The sequence below is a fragment of the Euprymna scolopes genome, chromosome 46, assembly GCF_053919585.1.
Source record: "Euprymna scolopes isolate OS-2025 chromosome 46, ASM5391958v1, whole genome shotgun sequence".
Taxonomy (NCBI): Eukaryota; Metazoa; Mollusca; class Cephalopoda; order Sepiida; family Sepiolidae; genus Euprymna; species Euprymna scolopes.
Window position 1 is genome coordinate 199855889 of NC_136527.1, and position 26847 is coordinate 199882735.

Below are 26847 nucleotides of genomic sequence, written 5' to 3' on the forward strand. Positions count from 1 at the left end.
ATGAACATAAGTTCTTTGTTCTGAAGTAGTTGATTTTGTCTTCTTATAATAATTTCATGTTTACATCGTGTTTTTTGTCTTTTAATTGTGATTCTTTTATATTTTCATATATTTAATTGCTTAATGAATTGGACACACAAAACAAAATTTGTATTTACTAAGGATTATATTAAGAAATCCTAACAAACAAACAAATTTTCTGCGTTGGACACAAAAGAAAAACGTTTTTGTTTTTTTTCGTATTAAATTCCTGGCATAGAAGGTAAGTTTTTATTTTTTCTCTTTACAAAAATATTATTCAACAACTTTAAAATAATTTAAATATTAAAATAAGTTTATTTTTTTATTGCAATCCAATACAACTATTGGTTTCGTGAATAAAATATATATGAAATGTGACCATGTGGGTCAATGTCAAGTTTCTTTCCAACTCCTCCAAAAACTTTAAAATGACGACTTTTCTAGGTTTTCAATGATGCTGAAAACGAATATCACATTTAAATTTGTGGCAGATAAGTAGTTTTCATGATATGAAGAAATTACTTTTTTTAAAAGTGTTGGATGGATCACTGTCTTATATAAATTTAGCGTAAAAAAGCACCCATGAAAAAAAAAAATGAACGAATAATCGCTTAGTAAAAAATAGCGCCGGTTTTGGGTGGTGCTGAAAACAAATATCACTTAAAAATTGCTTTATGTTATGAAGAAATTACTAAGTGACCAAAAAGTGGGTTCTCGTTTTACGTTATTTCATATAGGAAAGTGATCCCCAGCTTACTGAAAAAGTAATTTCTTCATATCATGAAAACTACTTATCTGCCCCAAATTTAAATGTGATATTCGTTTTCAGCATCACCAAAAACCTATTCAAGTCGTCATTTTAATTTTTTTTAAGGAGTTGGAAAGAAACTTGACATTGACCGAAATGTGTTTATTTAAGTAAAATTTAAATATTAAAATAAGTTTACAATCTGAAAGGTAAGTGCTTTTTTTACGCTTTAAAAAATCTCATTCAATAACTTTTTAAATAATCTGAAACAGTTTTTTTTTTTTGCAATCTCCTCCAAAAATATTGATTTTTAAAATAATATTAAACATAAAAAGGTTTAATTTTATTGCAATCCAATAAAAATATTGATTTTGTCAATAAAAATGTGGGTACTCATGCAGAGAGTGATCCGTGCTGAAATAATAACATTATTTAAAAAAGCTATTCTTAACATGTGGAGGGGGGTATATCCTGTACTTTAACCTTACAATTGAATAACAAACATATCATAAAACTTTAATTAAAGTTGGAAATACGATTTAAAAAATAGCGTGGATCACTCTCTGCATTAGCACCAAAATGTGTTTATTTAAGTAAAATTTACGTGATTTCTGCGAAAATTCTAATGTTAACTGTTTTTTTCGGTATTTAATTGTTTACGAGTGCACTTATTGATTCGTGCTGAAATAATAACGTTATTATTTTAAAAGCCATCCTTAACATGGGGAGGCGAGGGTGTTTTGTACCTATTCTATACATTAACCTTACAATTGAATAAAAAAAACACATATCATAAAACTCTAATTAAACTTAAATATGATTTAAAAAAAAAACGCGGATCAGTAAGTGCACTAGCACCACCTATTTAATATATATATAAATGTGTGTGTGTGTGTGTGTGTGTGTGTGTGTGTGTGGATCACTCTCTGCATAAGTACCCCGATTTAAAATTTAAAAAAAAACGTGCAAGTGGACTTCACAGTCGGCAACCATTTTGAGTGGAAAACTTTGTGTTTACCATTAAAAAAAAAAACTATATTTTTACCCCCAAACAAGACACATTGCCACTTTGATGTAGGGGGGGCTACTATCAGGGACATAAGCCACAGAGGTACTACATGGGGAGTTGGGGAACAAGATTTCGGTTCACGTTACACTTGAACTTCTGCATGTCAGTACAGTTGGGGAAGCAGGAAGCCAGAAGATAATTTTTAAGTCTATCAGTTCTGGGAAAGAAACAATTAGAGTAGAAGGCTTTCATACATCTAAGGATCTCTACTGTGTAGGGGTGGGACTTTGCTGCTTGTCAGGTTTGTCGGGAGGATTTTCATTAAGGGGGTACAATAGCTTGTAGTTCGTCAGAGAATCCACCATTAAAATACTTGTAAAACAAGCAGAGGGATACAATATTTTGTCGATGAGACAGCAGCTGAACTTTAGATGAAAGTTCAGGATCTATCAGGTTGGCGACTCTCTTTTGAATCCTACCCAGGAGCGATAGACTAGTAGCAGATGCACCAACCCAAATGTCACATCAGTACACCATACATGGGCGAATGTTAGCTTTGTAGAGGTATAGGATATTTTCAAGTGTAAGTAACTTTCTAGCAGGGTAGAGAGAGCCCACCTTCTTCGTACCAGTCTTGGCAATGATCTCAATGTATCTATTCGAACAGATGTTCCCTGCCTTAACACAATTAAAAGTAGACTTCATATTCTAGTGGTTGATGCCATTTTCTCTTCCCTGCAAACTCTTTCTCACAGCCTGTCTCTGCTTTATCATTATTTTCATGGCAAGTGCTCGTCTGAGCTCCACTCTATAGTCCCCCTCACCAAACTTTCATGAGAAACACTCGTCTAGCTGAAAAAATTATCAATAATTTCCTCCACTTTTTACGACGACAGTGTTCCATTGACCACTGTATGCTTATTAACCCTTATCCTCGAGTGGTATCTGGACCTTGATAAATGATGCCCTCTTTTGTAAAAAAAAACGGTAAATTTGTTTTTTTATAGGTAATTGAGGTCGCTGACAACGAATCTGATAGTCAAACTTGGGGCAAATTTACCGTTTGCATGGTATTTACTCCTGAACCCACGAACTACTTTCCACCATTTTGCAGCTTCCGTTTATGCTACGCGCATGCACGCTGTAGCATAAACGACGGCTTCACCAAGCAAACTACGTTGGGGGGGAGGGGATTTTTTCCCAGGACATAGAATTTTCTAATTTTCAAAAATACATTATAACACTTTTTGGGTGGAAAATTTAAAATTAGCTGAAAAAGAAATAAAACAAGAAAAGGAAAGCACTCCAAGTTGGAGTAGAGGGGGGTAATTTATCTGAGTTTTTTTTTACCTGGAACATAGAATTTTCAAAAAGTAACGCACTGACATTTACCGTGCGCCCCAACATCATATCCCCCCCAACTCGCGCCCCCAATGTACACAGTAAAATCTTTGGAAAATGTTAAATGGTGTTCAAATTGGTAAAGGTCAGTGCGTTACTTACGGGAAAACGTTTAACTAAACTGCAGAAGCACCTATTAAGCCACATAACTTCTATAATTGAATCCCCCTCCCGCAAAAACAAAGAATGAAAAACATAAAGATATTTGGTGCTTATGTTTTTGTAAACCACATTAAAAACTACGCGAGACAAAAAAAGTCCCCCAATTTGTTGTACTTTTCTTTAACTCTAAGTCATTAAAAAAATGTCAGTCCATAATTATTTTGATTGGTACGCCATGTGAGAAGGCAGTTTGCTAGGTGAAGCAAGCCGTCGTTCATGATGCAGCGCACGTGCGTAGCATAAACGGAAGCTGCAAAATGGTGGAAAGTTATTCGTGGGTTCGGGGGTTAATACCATGCAAACGGTAAATTTGCCCCAAGTTTGACTATCAGATTCGATGTCAGCGACCTCAATTTCCTATAAAAAAACAAATTAGAGTGGTTGGTGTTCTGTAGTAGCGTATCTGGATATTTACCAAAAAAACATAAGTCAAACATAGGTATATAAAATTTCAAACGTATAATGTTCACTGCTCCGAAAAATATAATAATTTTAAATTTTTCTCAAACTTGAAAAAATATATTAATTATTGTGTAAAAACAACTTTTAAAAAATATAATAATTTAAAACTTTTCTCAAACTTGAAAAAATATATTAATTATTGTGTAAAAACAACTTTAAAAAAGCAACAAACTATTAAAAACTGTTAAAAACTATTAAAAGCTGGGGTCACAAATTTAAATCCAACATGTTTCAGCACTTCGTAAGAACATATTCTGTGGAGATCATAAAATTCTATAAAGTCTCTTCTGTAAACAACATGTGCTCTAGTTCTAATTGAATAACTTTATAACTTAAGTCTGCACCTTATAAACCACACACAAAATGGATAGTGCCAGCTCAGAAATGTTAGGTAACCCTATCTAATTCAATGTTCATCTAACAATGAAGTACGACTGCACAATATATTTATTGTCTTATTATTACGTGAAAATGAATTAATATTGATACAACACAATATATATATTGTCTGATTATTATGTGAAGATGAATTAGTATTGATACAACAAATAAACATTTTAAGGTCAATCGATTTGGCAGGTGAGTTGTTACACTTAATTTAATGTCCGGGTAAAGTTTGCCATAGTAAAACAGTAAAGATGATATTTAATGACAATATGGATACTATGGGTTCGTTGAATTAGCATATCTTTAAATATGGCACTTTCCTATCCACTGCTAATTTTATTACTTAAGATCATCTCAGTACTATATAAACGACATGGAATATGGATACTCAATAATAATGATAACCATATGAAACTATACTTAATTCAATACAACAAACTCAATAATGATAATCATATAAAATCTTACTTAGTTCAAGAAAAACTCAATATTAATGATAATTATATGAAATAATATTTAATTCAATATAACAAACTCAATAATTATAATAATCATAGGAAAACACAAACCATGGCCGACAATTAATTTTGTGCTCGTTTGACATGTTTATCTAGTGTTACTCTTCATCAATTCTCTGTTAAGGTAACTCATTATAATACATCATCATATTCCAGTACCTTTCTATTCAAAGCTGTAAACTTATGTTTTTTTTTGTTTCTCCCTTTCAATTGTGACTTGACAATGAAAAAAAAAGTTCATGAAAACATTTGTAATTCTCTCCCGGTTCCCTGTTTTCCTGACTATATATGCAAAACAAATCACAGGAGATGCCTCTGCTGATATGGCCCGTAATCCATAGTATCTTATTATGTTTCAGTTGCAATGTGTGTTGTTTTTGAAACGCCAACAATGATACTTTTTCAGTATCTTTTGTTTATTAAATTTTTACGTGAAATTATTGAATAGTTAACGACACTTGGCTCTTATTCTCCCTCAACAAACGTAAGAAAACTAAAACCGATACAACTCCCTCTCTGCCACAATAAATTGTAACCATATTGCTTATCATGTTAAATGCATAAAATATAAACGACATGCAAAATTTGTCTTACTAATATTTAAATATGAAACATAAAACTCGCTTATAAGTGAAACGTCTATGATTACAAATAATTTTAACGTTTGAATGAATAAAAAATGAACAAATATTTTAAGATAAAACATTTCAATCCAATTTTAAATTTTTTCGTCTCAAACAATAGAAGCCTTACAAGCAACAACAAATGAGAATGGTTGGATTTTGATGTTTGGTCGAGAGTAGGTATGTTTGTGCAGAGCGTATATTTGAGACTCTTTTAGAAGTCTAAGACAAAGATGATGTTGGTAGTTGGCCGCAAAGCATATTTGTCAACAATACACAATACATATGGTACGATTGTGCAGAGCATATATTTGAGACTCTTTTAGAAGTCTAAGACAAAGATGGTCTTGGTAGTTGGCTGAAAGCATATTTGTCAACAATACACAATACATATTTGTCAACAATACACAATACATATTTGTCAACAATACACAATACATATTTGTCAACAATACACAATACATATTTGTCAACAATACACAATACATATGGTAATCTTAGCTTTGTAGACCTATACTCTCATGTGCTTACTATGTTAATTGTGTATTACAAATTATGAAATAACAATTTTGCTTTAACCAATAGTTAAAGATTAAATATTAACTTGCTGATGAGATAAACACGTGTAGTAACAACAATTTCTATATTCACATGAATTAGCGATATACGGATATCATTAAACAATCAATAAATTTGAATAATATGCTTTAAATTTGATAAATATAAACGGAAAACAAAAAATAACTAATAAAAAATAAATGTACAGATTTTAATGTAGGTTTTCGAACCGAATTAGTTACGTTTTCGGCATTAAATAAATCCATTATAAGAAATTGTCGATAGTTTTGATAAATTTACATATTTTATATACAGTATATGCATGTGCTTTAGGAAGGCAAAAACAAACGTTTTCTGATGAACCTAGATATATTTCTCTCATTATAACAATGACAAATATTACATCAAGATTGTCACACACACACGCACGCATGTACACATTTTTCTTAAAACAAAATACGTATATAATGTATATATTAAATAAGCATAATATAAAAAAATGTATAGATTTTACTGTAGGTGTCCCAACCGAATTAGTTACATTTTTGGCATTAAATAAGTCTCTTTAAATCAATTGTCGATTGTTTTAATAAATTTACTGATATTCGTGCATGTGCTTTAGTAAAGCAAAAAATTCTGATGAACGTCGATATATTTCTCTCATAACAATCGTAAATATTACATGACCATTTTCACGTTGTATATAATGTATATATTCAATAAACATATCTTAAAATTGCAACGGTTTATTTCTCTCATAACAATCGTAAATATTACATGACCATTTTCACGTTGTATATAATGTATATATTCAATAAACATATCTTAAAATTGCAACGGTTTATTTCTCTCATAACAATCGTAAATATTACATGACCATTTTCACGTTGTATATAATGTATATATTCAATAAACATATCTTAAAATTGCAACGGTTTATTAAACTCATAACAATCGTAAATATAACATGACGATTTTCACGTTGTATATAATGTATATATGTAATAAACATATCTTAAAATTGCAACGGTTTATTTCTCTCATAACAATCGTAAATATTACATGACGACTTTCACGTTGTATATAATGTATATATTCAATAAACATATCTTAAAATTGCAACGGTTTATTTCTCTCATAACAATTGTAAATATTACATGACCATTTTCACGTTGTATAAAATGTATATATTCAATAAACATATTTTAAAATTGCAACGGTTTATTAAACTCAATAAAAATGATTTAAATTTTCAGAGCATATGTAACTTTATTAAACATTAAATTCACATACATATTGTTTAAATTACTGCGTCTTACACGTGTTTCATTGCATAAACCATAAAAATCATCAGACTTTTCATTCATCAAAGAAAAAAATGTTCATATTTTTTCTTGGTTCAAAAAGGAAACGTAATTTTAAAGCGAATTGAAAAAGTTTAAAAGATATAAATATCCCAAATCAAGTAAAAAAAAGTTAAGGAAAAGTAATTTTAAAACGAATTAAAAAAGGGGAGCCCTCCACCACGATCAGGAAAGGGTTATAATGGCTGCTCAAGACCAGGGATTGATGAGCAATGCATTCAAGAAATGGCAAGTATCAGTAATGACAACGAATGCAGGAGAACAAGAGAATTGGAATGTGTGAGTCAGCATTAATATGCAGAAGAAAGAGGGAAGATTAGTTCGTAGACGATTAGTTGAAGAGTTGAATTTCACAGGCCACATTTAACTTCATACTAAGCTTTCAACATGAATATATTTTAATAATTTATACTATTAGAAGGTGAAAATAATTAGGATAAAAATCATTTAAAAAAACTAAAAAATATACAAATAAATAAAATATGCTAAAAAGTTGGATGAAATAATTTGTGGAATGCTCGTAACAATTTCTTGAATTTAAAAAATTAAAAAATTATTTTAATAAAAATTAAAATAACTACTTATATATATATATACAATAATACGAATATAATGTATATGGTATACAAATATGTATTACCAGACTTTAATTAAAAAAATAAAATTGCGATAATCGATTATTAAAACAGTTTATATCATTTGTATAATAAAATATGGGAATGATAATAATGCATTCAAAAGCGTTGGATGAAAAAATTTGTTGAATGAAAAAACTGTTGATTTCTAAAAATAAAAAGTAAAAAAATAAGAACCTAATTCTTTTGCATTAAATTATTATGAGTATTAATAAATATGTAATGTTAGGAAAATATCCAGTGTAATATCAAACACATTATAAATAAGCGCACACATGACTTCTACACAGATGACTTAAAACGAAAGCTATTTTAAAAGTCCATATTAGTATCCATTGCTAATAATTAGATTATATATTGATTTGTATTATTAACTTTAATTTCCTGAGTATTTTAATTCACGTTCCTGTAAAATAAACTTATTATATATCTATTGTTATCAATATATTTTTATTATTATCAGTAGCAACTATGGTAATTGTATGTTTATTGTTCCTACAAATTATTACTATATTATTGTTTATTTTACTTTATTAATTACATAATCCCTTTATATAATAAAAAATACTATGAATAGTATTTTACATCTAAACAATATGAATGTGAATTAAGTGTTTATTTCTGTGATTTTTAAATGTTTTATAAAGTTATGTTTCTTGTTTTGTTGGCACGATTAACATAAAAAATGATATTAAAATATTTAATTTAATTTATTTTTTATTTGCAGATGTTCCTGCTTGAATGTTTGTAATGAATATTAAGGGATGATCTTCCTCCTTAAACAGTATACTATACACAATTATTTCCTTACGTGGCAGACAACAAAAAAACGGCTGCATCAACTTTATAAGACATATATGTGTGAAGAGTTATTTTATCTGGATTGTTTAGGAAATTTTTGTTTAATATTTTTATAAATCATCTGATATCGAATTTAACATTTCAGAAAAAAATGATAATTTACAAAAGAGACTATTTTAACTTTTACACAAGGAAATATCTCTTATCAAATAAATTAAGTGATACAAATTGAAATTTCTTTAGCATAAAATCTAACTTGCATCAACGACTCCTGATTAAAATTTGTTTATGACTTGGTAGTGATAATCTTGCTCCAGGAGCAATTTAGTTTAAATATGAATAAACATATGAAGGAAAAGCCACATTTTTGTGAAGTGTGCGGATATTCTTTTTCTAAAAAATCCAAATTAGTGAGACATATGAGAACTCACACAAGAACAAAGCCACATTCTTGTGAAGTATGTGGATATTCTTTTACTCAAAAAGGAACATTAGTGACACATATGAGAACTCACACTGGAGAAAAGGCACATTCATGTAGAGTGTGTGGATATTCTTTTACTGAAAAATCAAAATTAGTGAGACATATGAAAACTCACACTGGGGAAAAGCCACACTCTTGTGAAGTATGTGGATATTCTTTTACTCAAAAATCACATTTAGTGAGACATATGAGAACTCACACTGGAGAAAAGCCACATTTTTGTGAAGTATGCGGCCATTCTTTTTCCGAAAAATCAAAGTTAGTGATACATATTAGAACTCACACTGGGGAAAAGCCACATTCTTGTGAAGTATGTGGATATTCTTTTACTGAAAAATCAAATTTAGTGAAACATATGAGAACTCACACCGGAGAAAAGCCACATTCATGTAGAGTGTGTGGATATTCTTTTACTAAAAAATCAAATTTAGTTACACATCTGAGAACTCACACTGGGGAAAAGCCACATTCTTGTGAAGTATGTGGATATTCTTTTACTCGAAAATCAACATTAGTGAGACATATGAGAACTCACACCGGAGAAAAGCCACATTCTTGTGAAGTATGTGGATATTCTTTTACTGAAAAATCAAGTTTAGTGATACATATGAGAACTCACACTAGGGAAAAACCACATTCTTGTGAAGTATGTGGATATTCTTTTACTGAAAAATCAACACTAGTTACGCATTGTTCTCAAAAATCAGCATTAGTTACACATATGAGAACTCACACTGGGGAAAAGCCACATTTTTGTAAAGTATGTGGGTATTCTTGTTCTCAAAAATCAAATTTAGTGAGTCATACGAGAACTCATACTGTGAAGAACTGAATGCCTACTAGACACCAACCTCGGGTTTCTTTCTCTCGGTGTAGGGGTTTACCAGGAACTCTGGTATGAAGATACTTTCAATTTCATGTAAACACTGATGATATATTAAAATTTAAATGAAAATGAAAAATAAAACTAAATTAACAAACTGGCAGGACGTCGTCCAGAATAAAAAGATCCCGTAGCATTGCTAGGTACTGGGTTATATGAGAGAAAATAACGGTGCACCTTCTTCTAGTGATGTTTCCACAAGTAACAACACTAAGCTGGACACTCCACCAGACCAGTCAAATTCTAGTTCTTAAATCCAGCAAGAGAAAAGAAAGACTACTAGGAAAAGACACTATAACCAAGTAAAGTGGTCTATTGAGGAGAGGAAAATTATTTGTCACTGTTTCGCAAGGTATGAAAAATGGGGGAGGAAAAAAACAGTATTTGAGGCTCAATTAAAATCTTATCCCTTGACAAAAGAAAAAAACATCACTAACTACAACTAAGAACTTACTTTCAATTGTATCTAAAATACATAAATATCTCCCAAAAGATGTTAGAGAGTCAATTAAGAAAGATTTTAGTGAAGCAACGATTAATTTCACCAAATCTAACGCTGCTGAATTTGCCCAAAGCAAGTGGAATAGGAAGAAAAAAATGGACATTGATTTGGTCAATGGAATACGCCAATATAAAATATCAAACATTTGCAGAAAGTTGGAAGATCTGGCAAAAAATGTTTAAGTACCACTTCCCAAACAAGAAGGAGATTGAGAAGGAAAAGTTAACATGTCAGAAGTCTTATTCTTTGAGGAATAATGTATGTCCTGTTTAGCAAATATCCCAGCTAAAAAATATCCATGAAATGGCTAAAAACCTCATTTGTCAAATCAGCAATCCCCCTCCCTATAGCATGATGTGCCAAACCAAACAAGAAGACACTACAACATATTCTCACCTGACACCGCTACCTTAGTCCAAGTTTTACATGCCTACCAAAAGCAAACCGTTAATATATCCGATGTGTCACCCCATCAAATAATGAAACATCTCCCCAGGGATCATTCCCAACAGACCCAAAACAATTTAAATATGGGCAGACATGCCAACAGTACGTTACACTTGAAGATGTTACACTGTACGCGAGCCAGTTGGAACTAGATGAAGAGCTGGCCAACAGGATAGAAATAGCACGAGGTCTGGCTGTTGAAGATCGGCCCAGATTGGTAAAAATTATTATGAATAAATCCTTCAAGGTGCTTGTTTCAAAAGTCAACGATGCCCTCGAAATAATCACTCCAATTAATGCACCACTGAGTGAAATAAATCATACAATATACGGGCAGCTTGGTTTATTCAGTTAAAACTTACCCCAACAGCAAGAGAGTAAAAGAGGAAACATTAAGGCTAAATCCTATAACCCAGCCTGGAAACGAAAACTCCAGCAGAAAATAAATAAACTCCGAGAGGAAACTGCCCATATATATGCATTCCTATCCTGGGAAACCCTATGCAAAAAACTAAATAAGAAGTTGAATAAGTTGAAAACTTACTGTTCCCTCCAAAGCCCAGCACAGCTAAGAGCAAAGATGGCAGAACATCAGGCTGAAATAAAAACCTTAGTTGCATAAATAAAAAATAAACCAAAAACTTTGAAGCAAAAAGGATAAACTTTTTGCAACAAACACAAGAATGGTCTACAGTAGCCTCGTTAAAGAAGAAATAAAGGTGAGCTCCTCACCAACACAAGAAAAGTTGAAAACTTCTGGAAGCCACTCTATGAGGGCACTAAAGTACATGAAGAAAACAACTGGATAAATACCATCAAAGAGGAGAACAAGGAGAAAGAAAAGATGCCTGCTCTGAAAATTACCAAGGAAGCTGTCTGCAGGAAGGTAGCTCAATGCAGTAATTTCAAGACACCAGGAGATGACCACATACTAATTTCTGGCTGAAAAAAACTGAGCACACTTCATTATCACTATGCCAAGGCATTCAATAGAATCGTCAGTGGAAATGAAGAGCCGCCTGAGTGGCTTACTGTAGGCAGTACATCACTTATTCCCAAAAATGAGGGCACCAATATGGCTACCAAATATCGACCAATCCGCTGCCTCACATCAACCTACAAGCTTCTAAAAGAGATAATCGTTGATGCAACATACGACCATCTGATTGCTGGTGATTACTTAGAAACTGAGCATAGGGGGTGTATGAGAAAAAGCTAGGCACAAAAGACCAACACCTTGTAAACAGAACAATATTAGAAGACAAAGAAATCTGCCATGGGCCTGGATTGATTACAAAAAGGCCTTTGACAGTATACCTCATTCCTGGATACTTTGCTGTTTGGAGTTGTACAATGTGCATACTGATATTACATCATTCCTTCAAAAACAAATGACAAATACATTACAGCACACGCAAGGAAACATAAAGATCACGCGAGGAATATTCCAGGGAGACAGCCTCTCACCACTCCTTTTCTGCCTCACAGCGGATCCATTAAGTAAAATACTTAAACGATCCAATGCTAGATACAATCTCAGCATAGGCAGAAAGAAAGAAGAAAATAAAAGAATAAACCATCTACTCTTTAGATTCTAAGTGCACCATAAAGAAAGGAAGTAAGACAACATCAGAAAATCTTAACCTTGCCATTGGCTCTATTGAAGACCTTGAAGAAGATGCTGTCTATAAATACCTGGGAGTAGAGGAAAAGGAGACACTTGAACATGGACAGATGAAAGAAAAAGTGCAGGGAGAATACTTCAAGCTATGTAAAGTATCCTCTCATCAGAACACCGAAAAACAAAATTACTGCCATCAATCAAGTGGCAATACCCGTTATTTCTTATGAAATTGGCTACAAAACTTCATCAATAACCTTGACGTAAAAACTCGGAAAATGCTGGTCCTTCATAAAGTCATTTACAAATATCAGTACATGGACAGGCTGTACTTACCATGGAGAGAAGGTTGTGTAGGCCTCATGAAATAAAACACGCATACCGAGCTTCAATGGTAACATAGGCCAATATATCAAATGTTCCTCTTACCCCAACATAAAAATGGTTAATGAACATCACAGCAAATGACCGGCTCAGCAGACGTCAACTACAAAGCTTTGTGAAAATTTCAGTGGTAACACATTGGATAACACAGTAGAAGAATATGACAACCCAACAACCTTAATCGCCCGAAAGAAGAGAGAGGAGTATACAAAAAGGGAACTGAAGACAAGACTAGAAGGATGGCAACAACATAAGAGAGCAGGCAGATTCATAGAAGAACTGAACCAGAACTACATTGACAAGGAGGCCTCACTACAATGGCTTAAAAGTGGCAAATTTCCATTTGATTAATGGATTTAAGAAAATGGCTGGTCTGCAAAAAAAAAACGACCAATGAAGATTCTGTCACTCGGCTGTTGAAAGCCCAAACCTCCTAATATCTGGATGCAAGACCATTCTAGCCGATGCATGTAGATACTTACATTGGAAGATATGTGGAGAGATGCAACTAGATAGGTCTTCGAACGTCTGGGAACATGAACCACCATGATAGCATCAAACGGAAAAGTCACAGCGTTCTACGACAAAGACATACAGGCAGGCAGATACATAAATACAAGGCCATCAAGCCAGATATAGTAATATGGAACAAGCCCGAAAGAACTGCACTCATTATCGACGTCACAGTTCCAAATGACATTGGCCTTAATAGTGTGTGGCTTTACTGAACGGGAAAAGATAACAAAATATCAGGACGTAAAAAATTATCTAAAAACAACATTGTCTCTGAAAGAAATAAGAATTATACCAGTTGTGACGGGAGCCATTGCCCTAATAAAGAAAACACCTTCAAAAATACTTAGAAGCAATCCCTGGAAAAACAACCTGTAAGGAAATACAAATAGCTACCATAAAGGGAACAATGTCTATCCTTAAAATGGTCCTCGGATATAAATTTAAATTATAATAGAATCAAGTGTTAGCCCCATGAAGGAGCCCCTTGATTTCTTCAAACTAACAAAAGTAAAATATAAAAAAAGGAAAAGCCATATTCAATGAAGTGTGTGGATATTCTTTTTCTCAAAAACCAAATTTAATGATGCATATGAGGACACACTTTGCGGGAAAAGCCACACTATTTTGATGTGTGTGGCCTTTTTTCTGTGAAAAAAATCACATTTACTGACCACACATCTTTTAAAGGTGTTTATGAAGCCTTTATCATTCTTTGATGATCATAATACTAAAACAAAATGCTGACACTATACAAAATAATGTACAGAATCCATTGTCACAAAGGTTGCATTTGTTTCAAGTAGCAAATGATATTGGTTTCTCGGAGATTTACCATCAAAACCAAGCCATAACGGATGAGCTAAGTATCCAAACCTTAAGATTGTATATGAACACCAGGAGGCAAAAACAGTAGAACAAAACTTCCATCACAAAACTGACTAAACATTTTGTACAAATGACACAAAAATAAAAAAAATGCAAAGGAGAGTAGAGTCTTCTCACTGCAAATGTTATTATTTTGTTTACATAAATTAACTTTACTGAAACATATTAGGAGAATGCCACATTCGTGTAAAGTATGGATATTCTTTTATTTTCACATTTAAGAAATCTCATCGCAAATGTGAATATTTTGGTTTTTGTAAATGGCATTTACTAATACATATTAAAACCCACAAGTAATAAACCTAAGAATTTTAATTATACAACAGACTTATCTTGAAAATCTATATTGAGGAATCTATTCAATGTGTCTGAAAAGATAAAAAAATATCCTTGGTGTTGTAGAAACGAATAGTCTAATAAAAAGAAATTAAAATTATACACTTTGTCAATATTGATGCTTTTGCTGTGAAATCAACCAATTACCAAAAGGCATATTTTTGCACACAATGACAGCATTCACTCTCCTCAGAGAATATTCATGGTTTTGTAATTAAAGTGTTGTGAAAAAAGAAAACAATTAAATATTCATGTTTTTTGTGAATAAAGTTTTGTGAAATAAAAATTGAATATTCATGTTTTTGTGGTTAACAATTGAAAATATCTAGATTATACGATTAAAATGTTAGGAAAATGACAAAATGACTGCAAACCCCAGATTACTTGCACATTACGTCAGCATTTTTGTATTCGTAACATAACCAAAGACAATATTTTTGCACACAATATGTTCATAATTCTGTAAATGTAATAAATATCGTGTACAAATAAACAATTTGATCACGACGTAAAAAACGTTACCATTACAGAATATGATTCTAGAATTATTTTTTTAATAAAATAAGTGTGATACAATAAAATACCACATGAATTGTGAATCCCAAAGAAAATGGGTCGAGAAACAATGTCACTAGAAGATCAGTCTTTCACCGCTCTCTCAGTGCGAATGGGCAAATCACGATATTGTCTCTTTACATGATCTTCAAACGTGTACGTGTTGAAAACGGCGATTGCTATTAGAATGTCTCTTCCGGAGATTTGTTCCTGTCATATTAAGTGGTCACTACAATAAATGTTACATATTTTGTTGTGGAATAAACTTTTAAAACACATTTACATCATTATTTCTCTGAAAAATCATATTAGTTTATTAAGTATTCAAAGAAAGTAAAAACAGACTATTCGCAGTTATATAAAAGGACCGTCTCATATCATCCATGAAACAGCCTACGCCCCTTGCACAATTTAGCAACGTCAAACTTATTGAATGTTTCAAATAGTTTGTGAAATTTTGCTTTTTTATTTTTTAAATTTATTTTTCAAATATTTCTTAATTTGAAACACCATAAAAAATTGCAAATAAAATCATTTCCTCAGCATAAAATAACTGCGTTATTTTATTTATGCATTTCTATTTAAAATTTGGTTATTTTCAAATATATATATAAATCGATAAGATTTTTTAAATATTCATATAAATCGATAATAAGATTTTTTCATATTCATATAAATTGATAATAAGATTTTTTTAATATTCATATAAATCGATAATAAGATTTTTAAATATTCATATAAATCGATAATAAGAATGTCACAGTTGTTTTCCTTTATATAAATAACGTTATTGACGTCATAACATGAAAAATGTTAAGCTTTAAGAAACCAGTAAACTACATTTTATTCTTGGTTTCAGATTAAAGGTTTAACAATTCTCTGACTTATTATTGCCAGTCGTGAGTTACCACAACTGTTTTGTCCTTTGTGAGGTATCATTAGTAAAAACATTACCCTTCTTGTCGTTTATAATAAACATTCTTTCAATATTAAAAACACTTCAGAGCATTTGATTTATCATTACAATAATTTCCTTCGCAAAAGATCATCAATTCATTTTAATTTAACTAACTTTTCGCAATGAAATTGAGAAACATCCCAAGTTTTTTTTTCATTTCATAATTAGTTTCCTCTTAAAATCCAGAATATATTTCAAATTTTTAAATTAATTTATTATCAAAGACAATTAATTCTTATAGATCATTACCAAATTCTTTTCGAATTTAGAAACTCTTCAAAGTAATTAGTTTATAATTAAAAGATCATCTAGAATCAATCCATTCTCGTCACACCTGGAAGTTAAATCAGTTAATGACCAATTTTGTAAAATTTAATAGATCGAGAAAACTTAAGTTTCGATCATCTCGAACATCCATTAAATTCAATTAGATCAATGTGCAAAATCTGACCTCATTTAATGAAGGAGAAATCCTTCAAGACTGAGGATTTTTTTTCAAGGATCAATTTAATTTTTCAAAAATATATTTCAATCAACACTTCAGCAACATTTATAATTCAGTTTAATCCCAATTAAACCTTCAATTAAGGAATTCTTCCTTGAAAATTACTTAAAAATTACTTAATTGAAGGTTTAATCTCAATTAAACCTTCAATTAGGGATTTGCTCGAACAATTCCTCCTTGAAAATTACTTTAACATTTGGCAAAATTTTACCGTTAGTAAATTAATTTTGTCGTTGAAAATGATGGAAAACTCGTGTAATATTTTAAGCAATGCGATAGAAAGATAACCAGGAATGTGAAAGTGGTCATGGGGGGATGGAGGAGTTCAAGTTAGTTTCACTTAGTTCTAAGATATACGGGTATTTTTTTTTTTTAAAGAGAAATGATTCTACATCATGAACTGTTATTTATTTATTTTAATTCATGCTAATTTCAAACGGATACGTAAGTACGTAATAATGTTTTCGCTTGAAACATGTAAGTTTAAAACATGACGAATCGACAAAAAACACGTAAGTACGTAATAATGTTTTCGCTTGAAACATGTAAGTTTAAAACATGACGAATCGACAAAAGACACGTAAGTACGTAATAATGTTTTCGCCTGAAACATGTAAGTTTAAAACATGAGTAATCGACAAAAGACACGTAAGTACGTAATAATGTTTTCGCTTGAAACATGTAAGTTTAAAACATGATTAATCGACAAAAGACACGTAAGTACGTAATAATGTTTTCGCTTGAAACATGTAAGTTTAAAACATGACGAATCGACAAAAGACACGTAAGTACGTAATAATGTTTTCGCTTGAAACATGTAAGTTTAAAACATGATTAATCGACAAAAGACACGTAAGTACGTAATAATGTTTTCGCTTGAAACATGTAAGTTTAAAACATGATTAATCGACAAAAGACACGTAAGTACGTAATAATGTCTTCACTTAAAACATGTAAGTTTAAAACATGATTAATCGACAAAAGACACGTAAGTACGTAATAATGTTTTCGCTTGAAACATGTAAGTTTAAAACATGATTAATCGACAAAAGACACGTAAGTACGTAATAATGTTTTCGCTTGAAACATGTAAGTTTAAAACATGATTAATCGACAAAAGACACGTAAGTACGTAATAATGTTTTCGCTTGAAACATGTAAGTTTAAAACATGATTAATCGACAAAAGACACGTAAGTACGTAATAATGTCTTCACTTGAAACATGTAAGTTTAAAACATGATTAATCGACAAAAGACACGTAAGTACGTAATAATGTTTTCGCTTGAAACATGTAAGTTTAAAACATGATTAATCGACAAAAGACACGTAAGTACGTAATAATGTTTTCATTTGAAACATGTAAGTTTAAAACATGATTAATCGACAAAAGACACGTAAGTACGTAATAATGTTTTCATTTGAAACATGTAAGTTTAAAACATGATTAATCGACAAAAGACACGTAAGTACGTAATAATGTTTTCATTTGAAACATGTAAGTTTAAAACATGATTAATCGACAAAAGACACGTAAGTACGTAATAATGTTTTCATTTGAAACATGTAAGTTTAAAACATGATTAATCGACAAAAGACACGTAAGTACGTAATAATGTTTTCATTTGAAACATGTAAGTTTAAAACATGATTAATCGACAAAAGACACGTAAGTACGTAATAATGTTTTCATTTGAAACATGTAAGTTTAAAACATGATTAATCGACAAAAGACACGTAAGTACGTAATAATGTTTTCATTTGAAACATGTAAGTTTAAAACATGATTAATCGACAAAAGACACGTAAGTACGTAATAATGTTTTCATTTGAAACATGTAAGTTTAAAACATGATTAATCGACAAAAGACACGTAAGTACGTAATAATGTTTTCATTTGAAACATGTAAGTTTAAAACATGATTAATCGACAAAAGACACGTAAGTACGTAATAATGTTTTCATTTGAAACATGTAAGTTTAAAACATGATTAATCGACAAAAGACACGTAAGTACGTAATAATGTTTTCATTTGAAACATGTAAGTTTAAAACATGATTAATCGACAAAAGACACGTAAGTACGTAATAATGTTTTCATTTGAAACATGTAAGTTTAAAACATGATTAATCGACAAAAGACACGTAAGTACGTAATAATGTTTTCATTTGAAACATGTAAGTTTAAAACATGATTAATCGACAAAAGACACGTAAGTACGTAATAATGTTTTCATTTGAAACATGTAAGTTTAAAACATGATTAATCGACAAAAGACACGTAAGTACGTAATAATGTTTTCATTTGAAACATGTAAGTTTAAAACATGATTAATCGACAAAAGACACGTAAGTACGTAATAATGTTTTCATTTGAAACATGTAAGTTTTAAACATGATTAATCGACAAAAGACACGTAAGTACGTAATAATGTTTTCATTTGAAACATGTAAGTTTAAAACATGATTAATCGACAAAAGACACGTAAGTACGTAATAATGTTTTCATTTGAAACATGTAAGTTTAAAACATGATTAATCGACAAAAGACACGTAAGTACGTAATAATGTTTTCATTTGAAACATGTAAGTTTAAAACATGATTAATCGACAAAAGACACGTAAGTACGTAATAATGTTTTCATTTGAAACATGTAAGTTTAAAACATGATTAATCGACAAAAGACACGTAAGTACGTAATAATGTTTTCGCTTGAAACATGTAAGTTTAAAACATGATTAATCGACAAAAGACACGTAAGTACGTAATAATGTTTTCATTTGAAACATGTAAGTTTAAAACATGATTAATCGACAAAAGACACGTAAGTACGTAATAATGTTTTCGCTTGAAACATGTAAGTTTCAAACATGATTAATCGACAAAAGACACGTAAGTACGTAATAATGTTTTCATTTGAAACATGTAAGTTTAAAACATGATTAATCGACAAAAGACACGTAAGTACGTAATAATGTTTTCATTTGAAACATGTAAGTTTAAAACATGATTAATCGACAAAAGACACGTAAGTACGTAATAATGTTTTCATTTGAAACATGTAAGTTTAAAACATGATTAATCGACAAAAGACACGTAAGTACGTAATAATGTTTTCATTTGAAACATGTAAGTTTAAAACATGATTAATCGACAAAAGACACGTAAGTACGTAATAATGTTTTCGCTTGAAACATGTAAGTTTAAAACATGATTAATCGACAAAAGACACATAAGTACGTAATAATGTTTTCGCTTGAAACATGTAAGTTTAAAATATGATTAATCGACAAAAGACACGTAAGTACGTAATAATGTTTTCGCTTGAAACATGTAAGTTTAAAATATGATTAATCTACAAAAGACACGTAAGTACGTAATAATGTTTTCGATTGAAACATGTAAGTTTAAAACATGATTAATCTACAAAAGACACGTAAGTACGTAATAATGTTTTCGATTGAAACATGTAAGTTTAAAACATGATTAATCGACAAAAAACACGTAAGTACGTAATAATGTTTTCATTTGAAACATGTAAGTTTAAAACATGATTAATCGACAAAAGACACGTAAGTACGTAATAATGTTTTCATTTGAAACATGTAAGTTTAAAACATGATTAATCGACAAAAGACACGTAAGTACGTAATAATGTTTTCGCTTGAAACATGTAAGTTTAAAACATGATTAATCTACAAAAGACACGTCAGTACGTAATAATGTTTTCGATTGAAACATGTAAGTTTAAAACATGATTAATCGACAAAAGACACGTAAGTACGTAATAATGTTTTCGCTTGAAACATGTAAGTTTAAAATATGATTAATCGACAAAAGACACGTAAGTACGTAATAATGTTTTCGCTTGAAACATGTAAGTTTAAAATATGATTAATCTACAAAAGACACGTAAGTACGTAATAATGTTTTCACTTGAAACATGTAAGTTTAAAACATGATTAATCGACAAAAGACACGTAAGTACGTAATAATGTTTTCACTTGAAACATGTAAGTTTAAAACATGATTAATCGACAAAAGACACGTAAGTACGTAATTATGTTTTCACTTGAAACATGTAAGTTTAAAACATGATTAATCGACAAAAGACACGTAAGTACGTAATAATGTTTTCGCTTGAAACATGTAAGTTTAAAACATGATTAATCTACAAAAGACACGTAAGTACGTAATAATGTTTTCGCTTGAAACATGTAAGTTTAAAATATGATTAATCGACAAAAGACACGTAAGTACGTAATAATGTTTTCACTTGAAACATGTAAGTTTAAAACATGATTAATCGACAAAAGACACGTAAGTACGTAATAATGTTTTCGCTTTAAACATGTAAGTTTAAAACATGATTAATCGACAAAAGACACGTAAGTACGTAATAATGTTTTCGCTTGAAACATGTAAGTTTAAAACATGATTAATCTACAAAAGACACGTAAGTACGTAATAATGTTTTCGCTTGAAACATGTAAGTTTAAAATATGATTAATCGACAAAAGACACGTAAGTACGTAATAATGTTTTCACTTGAAACATGTAAGTTTAAAACATGATTAATCGACAAAAGACACGTAAGTACGTAATAATGTTTTCGCTTGAAACATGTAAGTTTAAAACATGATTAATCGACAAAAGACACGTAAGTACGTAATAATGTTTTCGCTTGAAACATGTAAGTTTAAAGCATGATTAATCTACAAAAGACACGTAAGTACGTAATAATGTTTTCACTTGAAACATGTAAGTTTAAAACATGATTAATCGACAAAAGACACGTAAGTACGTAATAATGTTTTCGCTTGAAACATGTAAGTTTAAAACATGATTAATCGACAAAAGACACGTAAGTACGTAATAATGTTTTCGCTTGAAACATGTAAGTTTAAAACATGATTAATCGACAAAAGACACGTAAGTACGTAATAATGTTTTCATTTGAAACATGTAAGTTTAAAACATGATTAATCGACAAAAGACACGTAAGTACGTAATAATGTTTTCATTTGAAACATGTAAGTTTAAAACATGATTAATCGACAAAAGACACGTAAGTACGTAATAATGTTTTCATTTGAAACATGTAAGTTTAAAACATGATTAATCGACAAAAGACACGTAAGTACGTAATAATGTTTTCATTTGAAACATATAAGTTTAAAACATGATTAATCTACAAAAGACACGTAAGTACGTAATAATGTTTTCATTTGAAACATGTAAGTTTAAAACATGATTAATCGACAAAAGACACGTAAGTACGTAATAATGTTTTCATTTGAAACATGTAAGTTTAAAACATGATTAATCGACAAAAGACACGTAAGTACGTAATAATGTTTTCATTTGAAACATGTAAGTTTAAAACATGATTAATCTACAAAAGACACGTAAGTACGTAATAATGTTTTCATTTGAAACATGTAAGTTTAAAACATGATTAATCGACAAAAGACACGTAAGTACGTAATAATGTTTTCATTTGAAACATGTAAGTTTAAAACATGATTAATCGACAAAAGACACGTAAGTACGTAATAATGTTTTCATTTGAAACATGTAAGTTTAAAACATGATTAATCGACAAAAGACACGTAAGTACGTAATAATGTTTTCATTTGAAACATGTAAGTTTAAAACATGATTAATCGACAAAAGACACGTAAGTACGTAATAATGTTTTCGATTGAAACATGTAAGTTTAAAACATGATTAATCGACAAAAGACACGTAAGTACGTAATAATGTTTTCGCTTGAAACATGTAAGTTTAAAATATGATTAATCGACAAAAGACACGTAAGTACGTAATAATGTTTTCGCTTGAAACATGTAAGTTTAAAATATGATTAATCTACAAAAGACACGTAAGTACGTAATAATGTTTTCGATTGAAACATGTAAGTTTAAAACATGATTAATCTAAAAAAGACACGTAAGTACGTAATAATGTTTTCGATTTAAACATGTAAGTTTAAAACATGATTAATCGACAAAAGACACGTAAGTACGTAATAATGTTTTCATTTGAAACATGTAAGTTTAAAACATGATTAATCGACAAAAGACACGTAAGTACGTAATAATGTTTTCATTTGAAACATGTAAGTTTAAAACATGATTAATCGACAAAAGACACGTAAGTACGTAATAATGTTTTAGCTTGAAACATGTAAGTTTTAAACATGATTAATCTACAAAAGACACGTAAGTACGTAATAATGTTTTCGATTGAAACATGTAAGTTTAAAACATGATTAATCGACAAAAGACACGTAAGTACGTAATAATGTGTTCGCTTGAAACATGTAAGTTTAAAATATGATTAATCGACAAAAGACACATAAGTACGTAATAATGTTTTCACTTGAAACATGTAAGTTTAAAATATGATTAATCTACAAAAGACACGTAAGTACGTAATAATGTTTTCACTTGAAACATGTAAGTTTAAAACATGATTAATCGACAAAAGACACGTAAGTACGTAATAATGTTTTCACTTGAAACATGTAAGTTTAAAACATGATTAATCGACAAAAGACACGTAAGTACGTAATAATGTTTTCACTTGAAACATGTAAGTTTAAAACATGATTAATCGACAAAAGACACGTAAGTACGTAATAATGTTTTCGCTTGAAACATGTAAGTTTAAAACATGATTAATCTACAAAAGACACGTAAGTACGTAATAATGTTTTCGCTTGAAACATGTAAGTTTAAAATATGATTAATCGACAAAAGACACGTAAGTACGTAATAATGTTTTCACTTGAAACATGTAAGTTTAAAACATGATTAATCGACAAAAGACACGTAAGTACGTAATAATGTTTTCGCTTGAAACATGTAAGTTTAAAACATGATTAATCGACAAAAGACACGTAAGTACGTAATAATGTTTTCATTTGAAACATGTAAGTTTAAAACATGATTAATCGACAAAAGACACGTAAGTACGTAATAATGTTTTCATTTGAAACATGTAAGTTTAAAACATGATTAATCGACAAAAGACACGTAAGTACGTAATAATGTTTTAGCTTGAAAAATGTAAGTTTAAAACATGATTAATCTACAAAAGACACGTAAGTACGTAATAATGTTTTCGATTGAAACATGTAAGTTTAAAACATGATTAATCGACAAAAGACACGTAAGTACGTAATAATGTTTTCGCTTGAAACATGTAAGTTTAAAATATGATTAATCGACAAAAGACACGTAAGTACGTAATAATGTTTTCACTTGAAACATGTAAGTTTAAAATATGATTAATCGACAAAAGACACGTAAGTACGTAATAATGTTTTCACTTGAAACATGTAAGTTTAAAACATGATTAATCGACAAAAGACACGTAAGTACGTAATAATGTTTTCACTTGAAACATGTAAGTTTAAAACATGATTAATCGACAAAAGACACGTAAGTACGTAATAATGTTTTCACTTGAAACATGTAAGTTTAAAACATGATTAATCGACAAAAGACACGTAAGTACGTAATAATGTTTTCGCTTGAAACATGTAAGTTTAAAACATGATTAATCTACAAAAGACACGTAAGTACGTAATAATGTTTTCGCTTGAAACATGTAAGTTTAAAATATGATTAATCGACAAAAGACACGTAAGTACGTAATAATGTTTTCACTTGAAACATGTAAGTTTAAAATATGATTAATCTACAAAAGACACGTAAGTACGTAATAATGTTTTCACTTGAAACATGTAAGTTTAAAACATGATTAATCGACAAAAGACACGTAAGTACGTAATAATGTTTTCGCTTAAAACATGTAAGTTTAAAACATGATTAATCGACAAAAGACACGTAAGTACGTAATAATGTTTTCATTTGAAACATGTAAGTTTAAAACATGATTAATCGACAAAAGACACGTAAGTACGTAATAATGTTTTCATTTGAAACATGTAAGTTTAAAACATGATTAATCGACAAAAGACACGTAAGTACGTAATAATGTTTTCATTTGAAACATGTAAGTTTAAAACATGATTAATCGACAAAAGACACGTAAGTACGTAATAATGTTTTCATTTGAAACATATAAGTTTAAAACATGATTAATCTACAAAAGACACGTAAGTACGTAATAATGTTTTCATTTGAAACATGTAAGTTTAAAACATGATTAATCGACAAAAGACACGTAAGTACGTAATAATGTTTTCATTTGAAACATGTAAGTTTAAAACATGATTAATCGACAAAAGACACGTAAGTACGTAATAATGTTTTCATTTGAAACATGTAAGTTTAAAACATGATTAATCTACAAAAGACACGTAAGTACGTAATAATGTTTTCATTTGAAACATGTAAGTTTAAAACATGATTAATCGACAAAAGACACGTAAGTACGTAATAATGTTTTCATTTGAAACATGTAAGTTTAAAACATGATTAATCGACAAAAGACACGTAAGTACGTAATAATGTTTTCATTTGAAACATGTAAGTTTAAAACATGATTAATCGACAAAAGACACGTAAGTACGTAATAATGTTTTCATTTGAAACATGTAAGTTTAAAACATGATTAATCGACAAAAGACACGTAAGTACGTAATAATGTTTTCGATTGAAACATGTAAGTTTAAAACATGATTAATCGACAAAAGACACGTAAGTACGTAATAATGTTTTCGCTTGAAACATGTAAGTTTAAAATATGATTAATCGACAAAAGACACGTAAGTACGTAATAATGTTTTCGCTTGAAACATGTAAGTTTAAAATATGATTAATCTACAAAAGACACGTAAGTACGTAATAATGTTTTCGATTGAAACATGTAAGTTTAAAACATGATTAATCTACAAAAGACACGTAAGTACGTAATAATGTTTTCGATTGAAACATGTAAGTTTAAAACATGATTAATCGACAAAAGACACGTAAGTACGTAATAATGTTTTCATTTGAAACATGTAAGTTTAAAACATGATTAATCGACAAAAGACACGTAAGTACGTAATAATGTTTTCATTTGAAACATGTAAGTTTAAAACATGATTAATCGACAAAAGACACGTAAGTACGTAATAATGTTTTAGCTTGAAACATGTAAGTTTAAAACATGATTAATCTACAAAAGACACGTAAGTACGTAATAATGTTTTCGATTGAAACATGTAAGTTTAAAACATGATTAATCGACAAAAGACACGTAAGTACGTAATAATGTTTTCGCTTGAAACATGTAAGTTTAAAATATGATTAATCGACAAAAGACACATAAGTACGTAATAATGTTTTCACTTGAAACATGTAAGTTTAAAATATGATTAATCTACAAAAGACACGTAAGTACGTAATAATGTTTTCACTTGAAACATGTAAGTTTAAAACATGATTAATCGACAAAAGACACGTAAGTACGTAATAATGTTTTCACTTGAAACATGTAAGTTTAAAACATGATTAATCGACAAAAGACACGTAAGTACGTAATAATGTTTTCACTTGAAACATGTAAGTTTAAAACATGATTAATCGACAAAAGACACGTAAGTACGTAATAATGTTTTCGCTTGAAACATGTAAGTTTAAAACATGATTAATCTACAAAAGACACGTAAGTACGTAATAATGTTTTCGCTTGAAACATGTAAGTTTAAAATATGATTAATCGACAAAAGACACGTAAGTACGTAATAATGTTTTCACTTGAAACATGTAAGTTTAAAACATGATTAATCGACAAAAGACACGTAAGTACGTAATAATGTTTTCGCTTGAAACATGTAAGTTTAAAACATGATTAATCGACAAAAGACACGTAAGTACGTAATAATGTTTTCATTTGAAACATGTAAGTTTAAAACATGATTAATCGACAAAAGACACGTAAGTACGTAATAATGTTTTCATTTGAAACATGTAAGTTTAAAACATGATTAATCGACAAAAGACACGTAAGTACGTAATAATGTTTTAGCTTGAAAAATGTAAGTTTAAAACATGATTAATCTACAAAAGACACGTAAGTACGTAATAATGTTTTCGATTGAAACATGTAAGTTTAAAACATGA